General features: G+C 39.4%; 1 long non-coding RNA gene across 2 annotated transcripts; it reads right to left on the bottom strand.

Annotated features, from left to right (window-relative positions):
• On the bottom strand, window positions 1,732–6,356 carry LOC106505853. 2 transcript variants are annotated; one of them, XR_002338062.1, is made up of 3 exons: window positions 6,088–6,356; window positions 4,661–4,961; window positions 1,732–3,975 (listed from the first exon to the last, which is right to left on the bottom strand). It is a non-coding gene; the product is annotated as an uncharacterized LOC106505853 (long non-coding RNA). The 2 variants fall into 2 exon arrangements; XR_001300676.2 differs by having other exon boundaries at window positions 4,917–4,961; window positions 6,088–6,342.

Here is a 12,042-nt window from a genome sequence, read left to right as displayed (position 1 = left end):
AAAAAATTAGAATATATTGTTTATACTATTTAATTCTAATATATTTATTACAGAAAAAAATATTATTTCTGGGTAATGGAATTGTGAATGGGTTTAATTGCATTTTTGCATTTTTCATAGTTTATAAAATGTTTTTAATGCAAGAACATTGTTTTATAATGATATTCATACAGAAGTGTAAGATACTATGTCTGAAGGCTTTGCTTGTGTAGTTTGATTTGGAAAGTTTCCTCCTTTCTGAATTTTTATTTGAAAGCTCTTAGAAGAGGGCAGTGTAGAGGGTAGGGAGAAGGAAAAAGAAAGAGGAGAGCAGGATGATTATTTCCATATTTTTTCTTTAAAAAACATATATATATATATATGTGGGTGTGTATATATATATATGTTTTTTTTTTCTTTTTTTGGCCACACCTACAGCATATTGAAGTTCCCAGACCAGGGGCTGAATTCAAGCTGTAACTGTGGCAACACCTGGTCCTTAACCCACTGCTCCAGGCCAGGGATTGAACCCAAGCTGTTGCAGAGACAACACCAGCTCCTTATTCTGCTGTACCTCAGAAGGAACTCCTGTGCTGTATATTTTAAATGTACACTGTAGTGTTTCTTAAACACTATTTTCCTTGGTGTTTTGATACCAGGCAGAGGATAAAGACACTGAGATAACAACTGGTTAGGAAAAAATTATGTTGACACATCCATTCTAAGGAGAATTTATGATACTACCTTAAAGATGACTTTAGTAGTGGCATTACTATATACATAATCTCTGAAACAATAAAATTTGGCAAAGTCAAGATCTTTGAGAGATATTTTTAAGGCGACATTAAGTTTTATCTTCTGGGCCCATGAAAGATTGTGCATATCTAGAATTTGGAGTTTGATAAGAAATACCCCTACTATACATAATTAAAATAGGATGTCTAGAGAGACTGGTGGATAAAAATCATTCGGAATAAATGGGACATAGTTGAATAACAAAGAGGGGGTTTGTTAACCCTGGACAAGCATCCTTGTTTTTACCACTTCTCCTCCTGGATGCCTGTGACTGTAATGAGCAAAGCCCTGATTTGCCTGACTTAACTTTGGGGAGGTAAAGTGCGGTTGGAACCAGAGTGAGATCCAGCCTGGCCAAGCCCAGTCTAAATACAAGGAAATAGGCTCGTCTGAAACAACAGCCAGATCAAGCCCGTGTCGACATAGCATAGCAGGGCTTTGCTTACTTCGGGCCACATTTCAGTTGAGTCAGAGAATGTTCTCATGCCACTGGCCATCACCGGATGCTGCTTCCTTCATTTAGTTGTTGAGCAAGTCCCTTTAGAAGACGCAGCGTTGATTGCCCTTGAAAGCACAAGGAATCACAATCTGAATTCCTGACCTCCAAATCCATGTGCGGTTGTCGGCTATCTGCATAGGTCAAGGTGACAGAGGAAGGAAGAGTGGCATGCCACCCTGGTTAGTGGGCAGGGATGGAATTATTCTCTTGTTCCCTCCTTTGCTCCCACCTACCCCTGGCTTCTGTGAACTTTCTATCAGCCTAGTAAATGTTCACCAAGGGGCTCCTTTGCCTCCTGATCCCACTGGAGACCACATTCTAGGCCTTCTCATTCTCCACCAGCTGGAGGTGGTCAAAGGAGAACTCCAGGGACCAGAAGATGGTAGAATCTGTAGGAGGAAGGGGGCAATGTCTCTGAATCACCTTGTGGAAGGCGCTACTGACTGATCAGACTGTGATACAAGTGGAATAAACCTTTATTAGATTAAGCTGCTGAGACTCAGGATTATTTGCCATAGTAGAGAGACTGCCTGCCTGCCCAATACAAAGTGGTTATGAAATCTCGACTTTCCGATGGCCAGGATACCCTCCTTGTTCTCTACCTCGACTTCCTCATCTTTAAAATGGGAAACTCCTAGTACTTACGTCATCATATAGGGATGTGGTGAAGCAGAATCACAGCACTGTGCCTGGTACTCAGTGAAATGTTACTACTACCATTACTAGTACTACTACTCCTGCTACTGCTTCCACTACCTTTCCTAGGATACCAGCCCTATTAGTGTTGTGGAGCTTTCTTTTGGGAGGAGGAAATCCATGAAGTTAGTGAATGCATATTTCAAGAAACGTTACCATTATGGAAGCAACCTGAATGTCTATTGACATATGAATGGATAAAGATGTGATATATATATATATATTTTTCATTGTGTATATGTGTACATATATATATATGCAATGTGTATATATATATATACATATACACAATGAAATATTACTCAGTGATGAAAAAGGATGATATTATGCCATTTGCAGAAACATGGTAGACCTAGAGATTATCATACTATGTGAGGTAAGTCAGACTGAGAAAGACAAATATCGTCTGATATCACTTAAGTGTGAAATCTAAAAAAAAAAAAATGACACAAGAGAACTTATCAAAACAGAAGTAGACTCACAGACATAGAAAACAAAGTTATGGTTACCAAAGGGGAAAGCGGGGTTGGGGGATAAATTGGGAATTTGAGATTGACATATATATACTACTGCATATAAAATAAACAACACAGACCTACTGTATTGCACAAGGAACTGTAGTCAATATTGTGTAATAACCTATAAATGGAAAAGCATCTGAAAAAAGTATCCCTACTAAAGTAAGCATATATATGTATACATATGAATATATACACACACATATATACCATATATATGTCTTAATCACTTTACTGTATCCCTGACACTAACACAGTATTGTAAAATCAACCATGCTTCAATTAAAAAATAAAATTAAAAGAAGAAAGGCTGCCATAGATCTCATGCTTCCTGACAGGGTAAAATAGGCTTATTGATGAGAACCCACGTGAAGTACCAGCCAAACTAACAAAACGCATATTCGATCATGACATCCAGGGATTACGTTCATGGAACCAGTGCATTTCCTATTGTTATGGAATCAAATACCACCTAATGATTCACTATGGATTTGGAGGGGAGAGATCATTTTAAGATATGAGAAAATTGTTGAAGAGTTCACAGAGGAGCAATCAGTCATTTACTCTTTCTAGCTTATTTATGGATGCAGTGATCTCAACACACAATGAGTATGGCCTCAGAAACTTAATAGTGGCCTTAGAGTAAGTCTGACTTTTCAATAGTGGTTTGCTTTATGAAACTCGTGTAATGGGATTTTAAACAAAACCAGTGCAGCATTTATAGTGACATCCCAACCAGTGGATTAGGATAATTAGAACCATTTCAATTGGCTAGCAGATAAAAACTGAGTCCCAGGAAGGGATAGTTGAGAAGTACAGTGCGCTCATTCCTAATATTGGTTGTAGAGTCAGACCAACCAGGTTCATATTTGGCAATTTACCAGCTGTGTTACTCTGGGCAAGTTATTTAGTCTCTGTAGGCTTTGGTTTCTTCATTCGCAAGTTGGAAATAATCATACCTCTCTTATAAGATTATGAAGAATATAAGACTTAGAATAGAATGATACTTATTATTAATATCATTGGAACATATGGTTTAGAAACTTCTGGAAGATAGTCATCTGTTTCAAAGACATTTTAAGTTTTACAAAATTGAACTTCAGTCCTAGGGAACTCTCCCAGGGGTTTAGCACAGAACTCTATTTGCCTGATTCAGTGGATATCTCAGCAGCAGGAAGGAAAGGATTTGGTGCCAAGATGATTCTGTGCTCCATTTGCACCGATATGCTCATTTTCATAACTTTTGGGTATAGATATTTTTGAGAGAACTTGAATGCTTTTGAAGGCTGATGGATAGGACTAGACAGATAAGAATGAGCCTAGTGTTCAGAAGTACAAAAAGCATTTATGAGGTCAACCCATCTCTGAAGATGGAAAGAAGGTGCCATCTTCTCATCTTGCGGAGAATTGTTTTCCAGGAAATTCATTTTTTACTTCTTTGCTTTTGTATCTCCTTTTTCCACCTCTTCTTCAAAACACTGTGAAACACTGGAAACATTGGAAATAATTTCAAACTTCCAGAAAAACTGCAACGAGAGTATTTACAAAGAACAACAAATATCCTCTACCCAGATTCACCTGTTGTGAACATTTTACTCCATTTGTTTTCCCATCTGTGCTCTCTCTTCCTTTACATATACATACATGCAGACACAAAATATTTTTTTGCAAATGCTTGTAAGTTGTATACATCATGGCTGTCATCCTTAAATACTTCAATGCAAATTTCTTTTCTTTTCTTTTTTGGCTGCACCCGCAGCATATAGAAGCTCACAGGCCAGGGATCGAACCCATGCCAAAGCAGTGACCTTGGTCTTTAACCCACTGAACCACAGAAAACTCCCGGTGTCTATTTCTTCAGGACAAGGATAATTATTCTCTTCCATAACCAAAGACCACTTTTCAACTTTAGTAAATTTGACACCAACATAATACTTTTTATCTCAGCTGCTGTTTATATTCCACTTTAACCAAATAATACCCTTTATAACATTTTCTCCCACAATACAGCACCTAGTACAAGGTTGCATTTAGGTGTATGTGTATGTAGTTTCTCTAAGGCATATTTTAAATAAGATTGAACACTTTTAAGCACTAAAATGTTGGCCTTACTTTATCGCTTTTAATAACAAAAGCAAACAGAAAAAGGGAACACGGCTGACAATCTTCCCACCTCTGTTGGAGTTCTGGCACCTTAGTTGGTCAAAAGGTGGCAAGGATTCATGAAGCCTCTTCTGAATCCACCCAAGGCTGTTTGTGAAGGGCATCCTTCTTCCATCTTCCCATGTGAAGTGTAGCTATTAATTACACTGAGTGACAAAGATCCTCCTTGTTGCTTGGTGGACACAAGGATGAATCTTTGTTACTGACTGCAAATAATAGAAGTCTGGTGGCGATCGAGAGTCAGGCCAGGAAAACATGGTTCTTACCATGCAAAGAGCACATGGCACCTTCTTCTGAATCGACCTAAAGGGCTGCAGGAAAACAGAGTGGGTATTATTGGTCAAGTTCCTCCAATGAAAATACAACCTCCATCCTTTTTGTTTGTTCAGTTCTGGCACTGGAACAACCTGTCTCTTTACATTAGTTCAGTCCTGTAGAGAAATGACCGTTTAGAAGGAAATACGTAGAAAATCCAGGCACGAATCCATTTTTAAAGTCACAACTGAATGATTGCTTTCTTATTGTGCTATGTGGGGCTGGAAAAATCATTCCTTTTTGTACATATTTTTCTTTTTTGCTTTGTATTTTCATTCTGCTTAAAACACACATATGTGCCAGAAAAGAAAACATTTTCAAAGGGGCAAGTTTCAAGGAATCCTAAAAATAGGATCTTTTCCCAAATATACATTTCCCCAATATGTAAATGACTGAAAAAGAGCACAATAAAAAGCATATGCTATTCAAATTTTCTTTAGAAAAACAAGAGCTAGAAGATTTGACTTCTAGCCCCCAGACTCTTTAAACCAGTGGTTTCCATTTAAGTTTTATCCTAAGTCTTCAGACGTCATTCTTTGCATATTTGACATCTACCTTTTAATCAAAACCAAAAAATAACTACTAAGAAGAATTCTCTTCTCCATATGTGCAAATGTTATTTCATTACACCAGTCTACGACTTGAAGTGAAAGCTTTCAAGTAATTGTCAAAGCTAAAATAGGTACAAAACTCTCAGAACATCTGGGCCACAAAGGACTGCTTCCTGGACCCAAGGATGAATCAATGAGTTGGAGAGTCATTGCCGATTTATCGAGGTGAGAAGCCTTTAATTTCTTGCCTTCTTTGGCCTCTGCAATCAGGAATTACCTCAAACCCTTTTTGGAAGAAACACAGGCAGAGCATAAATACATTAGTTAAAATCAAAGATGCGAATGGTGAGAACTTGCTTAGGCGTCTGTGGCAGTCTCCCAGGGTGAATGAACGCCTTCGGTACTTAAAGCTGTGCCTTGTGATTTAGAAGAAATACCATTTGCTATGAAAACAATCTCACTGGTAGCTACTCTCTCAAACACTTTGTTTTATTTTCTGAAAAAAAAAATGTGTCGACGACAAGGCAACCCTTGTAATTATCATGTGTCATCTTATCAAAGATTCACACACCTGAGTGGCTGTATCCTTCTGAGGAAGGCTCTCATGGGGTCGGCATCCTCCTGAGTTTGCTGGAGCCCTTCTCTCCTTCCATCCAGGCTGTGGAAACAGTGCTGCTTCACGAAATACGACTGAGGGTCTAGACCTTTACCCTTGGAATTATCTTGCTTTCCCAGCGCTGGTTAAATTTTGCCTTCTATATCTTAATATTCCCATGATAAAGCATGGAAAAAGAAACTTGGAACAAGTTTCACCTTTGCTGTGAAAGAGTTATGACCTTTGCTCACATTTGCCAGAGAAAGTGGCTTCTAGCACCAATTAACATGAATTATTAACTCCCCGATTAATAATTTATTAGAAATCTAACGGCCCTAGGTACTGCCAGATCACACTATTGAAAGAAAAACAAAGAAAACAACGTAGCTCTAATTATAACAATTTGCTGGCTATGCTTGGGATAAGGAATGGCATTTGGATTTTCTAAAGGATGTTAAAACTTCCCCTCTGGTACCACCCTGGTTGCAAACTGAGACAAATTAAATAATAATTCCTATAATAAGTGGTGTAGATGTTGATTTTCTTAAAAAGGTATTTAACAAAAACTCATATACTACTTCTTTTGAGTCAACGTCTATTTGACATATTAATTCACTTAATCTTGCTAACAACGTCTGAGTTGGACACTATTAACGTTATCCATATGTGCCCCAAGTTGTGCTCAGAGTCACAAATATATAACTGAGTGTATTCATTTGTATATAGGGCTGCAGTAATAAAGTACCACAAGCTGGGGGTTTTAAACAACAGGAATGGACTGTCTCGTGGTTCTGGAGGCCAGAAATCCAAGATCAAGATGTTGGCAGGGGACGTTCCTTCTGGGGAGAAGTTGCTCCATGCCTCTCTCTGAGCTTCCTCTGGGTTGCTGGCCACATTTAGTTTTCTTGGGACTGCAGAATCATCACCCAGATCTCTGCCTTCATCTTCACCAGGCATTTTTCCCTGAGTGTGAATCGGTGTCCAAATTTCTCCTTTTTATAAGAACACCACTCATATTACATTGAAGCCCACATTAGTGACCTCATTTTTACTTGACGACATCTGTAAAGACCAGATCTCCACATAAAATGACATTCTGAGGCATTGGGGGCTTAGGGCTCCAAACTATGAATTTGGAGAGGCAAGGAGTTGGCATGATTCAACCCACGAAATTTGGCTTGGGTCTGAGCACTTAATTATCATGCTAAGCTGCTTCTCTCTCTCTCTTTTATTTTTTTAGCAGCACGAGCGGCTTATGGAAGTTCCTGAGCAAAGGATTGAATCTGAGTTGCAGCTGCAACCTATGCTGTGCAACACTGAACCCTTAACACACTTCACTGGGCCTGGAATTGCCCTCATGTGATGTCAGAGACAACGACAAGTCCTTAACCCCCTGTGCCATAGTGGGAACTCCTTTTTTGGTCTTTTTCAATACAAAAAGCTTATTAAGGCAAGTTCGATTTAGAGCATCTGGTTGATTGCATCCAAGAATTGCCCTTAGCATGGTGGCCCTTGGGGACAATGTCTGTTTTTTTCTCCTTTTTTTCTTTTGTCTTTTTGGGGCCACATCTGTGGCACAGGCCACAGCCACAGCAATGCCAGATCCAAGCCACGTCTGCAACATACACCACATCTCATGGCCACACGGGATCCCTAACCCACTGAGCGAGGCCAGGGATCAAACCCACATCCTCACGGATACTAGCTGGGTTCATTAAGCACTGAGCCACGACAGGAACTCCAGGGACAATGTCTTTTTGAGCTCAGGTCGGAATCTATTTAATTTAGGGGATCAGACTGGCTTTTAAGTTCTTGTCTCTTTATTTTTTTATTTTTTATATAAAGATTTTTTTTTCCATTATAGCTGGTTGACAGTGTTCTGTCAATTTTCTACTGTACAGCATGGTGACCCAGCCACACATACATGTATACATTCTTTTTTCTCACATTATCATGCTCCACCATAAGTGGCTAGACATAGTTCCCAGCGCCATGCAGAAAGATCTCATTGCTTATCCATTCCAAAGGCAATAGTCTGCATCTATTAACCTCAAATTCCCAATCCATCCCACTCCCTTCCCCTCCCTCTTGGCAACCACAAGTCTTGTCTTTTTAAATTCTCTTCAAGTTTCAAGCTTTAAGTTCTCTCCAAGCCTCTGTGTTTTGAAATCTAAAAGCTCTTTCTGCTTGTTATTTGACTCTGGAATGCAGGTTTCCTTAAATCCACATTTTAAAGGCATTTTAGGAAGGAGAAACCTAATTACTTCCTTTTTTCCTTCCAAAATTCTGTTCTTGGAGCCATGCTTAGGTACTTCAGCACCTTGCTGCCTTTCAAATCTACATGACTGCATCACCCCCTGAAATAGAAAGAGAAACCAAAAAGCCCATGAGTTCTGATTCTTTGGCCTTTAAACTTGACAAGGAAGCAGAGCTTGAATACTCCTCCTTAATGGGGGAAAGAAAAGAAAAAGAGGCAGGGGGAAAGAGAAAGAGAATCAGGAAAAGTTAAAGGGCAGAGAAAATAATTTTGCAAATGAAAATGGAGTTTAGGATTTAGGAAATTGCACTTTGCTTCATCAAATGCCACTTTTCCAAGGAGAAAAGTGAGAATTCATACATAGTTATTCCCTGATGAAGGCCTTCTTATCACTTCATTCCCTCACCACCTAGTTCACTCTGATAGCCACCTTCGAGATTCACTGTCAAGAGCAGATTCCCAAGAACATATCATACATTTGGCTTTCTTCCTCAATTCTTTTAGGATTTTCTCCTTTATTTCTTTTTGTTTTTTTGTGAATGAAGATCTAATAGCATTTTAATATAGGTTCAGTGTCAGACCACTTGTTTTTCTTCTCTTTTGAGAAACAAAGAATGTAATAAAATCATGCAGGAGGGTGCCAGGTAGATGATAGGAAATCATTCCTATTGTGCTTGAATCAATGTCCACCCCTTTCAGTGTGTTTACCAATTTGCTCTGTTCTGAAGGAAAAAGTCATGGAGTCATTTCTAAATTGACTCTAAAGAGGACAGGAGACACAGAGAGGTCATTTCAGAGGGTAGATTGAGTTCAGGGAAAAGCAAAGCATAGGTTAGGGCTTTGTGCTACTGGAGCTTTAAAAGAGGGATATCAGATTTGTTTAGGTATTTTTGATCCAAGCCTTGAAATGACTGGCCTGGAAGTTTGAACAGGTTCCCACTGCCTTCACTCTCTCAGGAGCTTCTCTTTTTTGAGAGCCTTGGTAAATGCCAGGCCATAAAGAATCTAGCAGATGGTAGATTACAGAAATGGCTATCATCCTTTCTGTTTCCTGGTACCTATCTTCACTGTGATATGGCTTTGCAACTCCTGCATCCAGGGATGGAGTCAGAGTCATGTTCCCCTATCTTTAAATCTGGGCAGTTGTGCAAGGCACTTTAACTAATAAAATGCAGCAGAATTGAGGTATGCCATTTCTGACCCTAGGACAAGAACTCTGAAGGGCTCATACATGGCTGTTCTTTCTTGAAACCCTATGACTAAGACCAGGGTAGTCTGCTGGAGGGTGAGCCACCATATGGAACCAAGGTAGGATATATTAGCAGAGATCATTCAAAACCAGCCAGTCCCTGGCAGACTTGGCAGCTAAGCACACACGCATGAGAGAGCACAGGCAAAATCAGAGGAACCATTCAGCTGAGCCTAGCCTAAATTGTTGACCTAGAGAATCATGAGCTAAATAAATGGTTATTGTTTTAAACCACTAAGTTGTGGTGCAGTTTGTTATGTAGCAATAGCTGACTGATTCACTGCCTGGAAATATAATCAAATTTTATGCTTTTTGTTTACTTTTGTTGCTAATAACCCTTTGAGTGTCAAAAAGTATTTTTTTATTAAAGTATAGTTGACTTACAGTGTTACTTCAATTTCTGCTATACAGCAAAGTGACCCAGTCATACATACATATACATTCTTTTTGTAATATTATCTTGTATCATGTTCTAACCCAAGAGACTGTACACACTTCCCTATGCTATACAGTAGGACCCCATTGCTTATCGGTTCTAAGTGTAATAGTTTGCACCTGCCAACCTCAAACTCCTCATCCATCCCCTTCTCTCCCCGCTGCCCCTGGCAAACACAAGTCTGCTTTCCATGTCCACAATCTGTTTCTGTTTTGTAGATAAGTTCTTTTGTATCATTTCTTTTAGATTTCACATGTAAGGGATATCAGATGATGTTTGTCTCTCTCAGTCTGACTTTCTTTCTTTCTTTCTTTCTTTCTTTCTTTCTTTCTTACTTACCTACTTACTTTCTCATTTAGTATGAGAATCTCTAGGTCTACCCATGTTGCTGCAAATGGCATCATTTTATTCTTTTTTTACACCTGAGTAATATTCCATTGTATATATGTACAACAATTTCTTAATCCATTGGTCTGTCAATGGACATTTGGTTTCTTTCCATGTCTTGGTTATTGGGAATAGTGCTTCATTGAACATAGGGGGATATACATGTTTTCTTTTTATCACTGCACCTGCAGCATTTGGAAGTTCCTAGCCTAGGGATCAATTGGAACTGCAGCTGCTGGCCTATGCCACAGCCACGGCAACCAGATCTGGGCTGCATCTGTGATCTATGCTGAGGCTTGTGGCAATGCTGGATCCTTAACCCACTGAGCAAGGCTGGGGATCAATTCCACATCTTTACAGACACTCTGTCAGGTTCTTAACCTGCTGAGCCACAATGGGAACGCCTCAACAAATATTTACATACACAGAACACCTAGCATTGTTTGTATCACTTCTGCTACTCATGGCAGAGTGATCATTGCTAGTGAAGACTATGCAAATCAACCTTGAAGTCACCTTTGGGCTTCCTCCTTGTAGTGGGAGATAAACCGTGTAATGTTTTGTCCTTTAATTTGGATGGGGTATCCTGGCTCCTAAAATTTTTACTGAGATACCAAGTCCTGAATCTTCGTAGGGTTTGTCTGTCACCCCCTGGAGCATGTGTGTCTTACTAAGGCCTCTAATGTACTAACTACTTCTTGCTCATCTGGCCAGACTAGAATGGTGCTATTGCTGTGATGTTCTATAGGATGCTTAGACGTCCGGATCTCTGCAGCCTACCCTCAGCATAGGGTACAAGAGCTATCATAGTCCTGGGGCAAAACTGTAAAGGTACATGTTCTTTCAGTTTGAATACAGCTTCTATTTTCTTTTCCGATAGACAGGAACACCTCCAAATCCAGGGCTGCAGATCATATACCTGAAACCTATTAATCTCCCCCCCTTCACCCCCCAAAAAACCCCACCATGTATGGTGTGGCAACAGCAACTGGAGATACTATTTAGTTGAGTTTGATTAGTCTACTGTCATTCTTCAGGATCCAGGATCCATCTGGTTCCTTCAGGGGCAAGACAGATGAATTAAAATGAGATACAAAGGGGACCACTAACCCTGCATTGTTTAGATCCTGGAAGGTGGTAATAAGACCTCTCCTGATATGAGATTTCATATATATATGTGATTTTATATATATGTGTGTGTGTGATTATATATATGTATATTAGCATATAGTTGATTTATAGTGTTATGTCAATTTCTGCTGCACAGCATAGTGACCCAGCCGTATATATGTATACATATATATGTGTGTGTGTGTGTGTGTGTATGTATATATGTGTGTATATATATGTGTGTGTGTGTGTGTGTGTGTGTGTTCTTTTTCCATACAATATTTTTGGTTTAGTATTATGCTTGGGCAGGGTGGGAGGTGGCAGTTTCAGAAGCTTCCACTTGGCCATGATTGTTTTTATCTCACTAGCCAAGGACTCAGTGTGGGTTGGTTGCTCTGACTACCTATATGTCTATCCCAATTGTACTTTTGAAGATGAGGTACCACTTCCTGGTGATCTGAAGCACTGGTGGATACCCTCTGAGCTGGATGT

The sequence above is a fragment of the Sus scrofa genome, chromosome 13 (genome assembly GCF_000003025.6).
Source record: "Sus scrofa isolate TJ Tabasco breed Duroc chromosome 13, Sscrofa11.1, whole genome shotgun sequence".
NCBI lineage: Eukaryota > Metazoa > Chordata > Mammalia > Artiodactyla > Suidae > Sus > Sus scrofa.
This window is presented reverse-complemented; position numbering and strand designations above follow the sequence as displayed.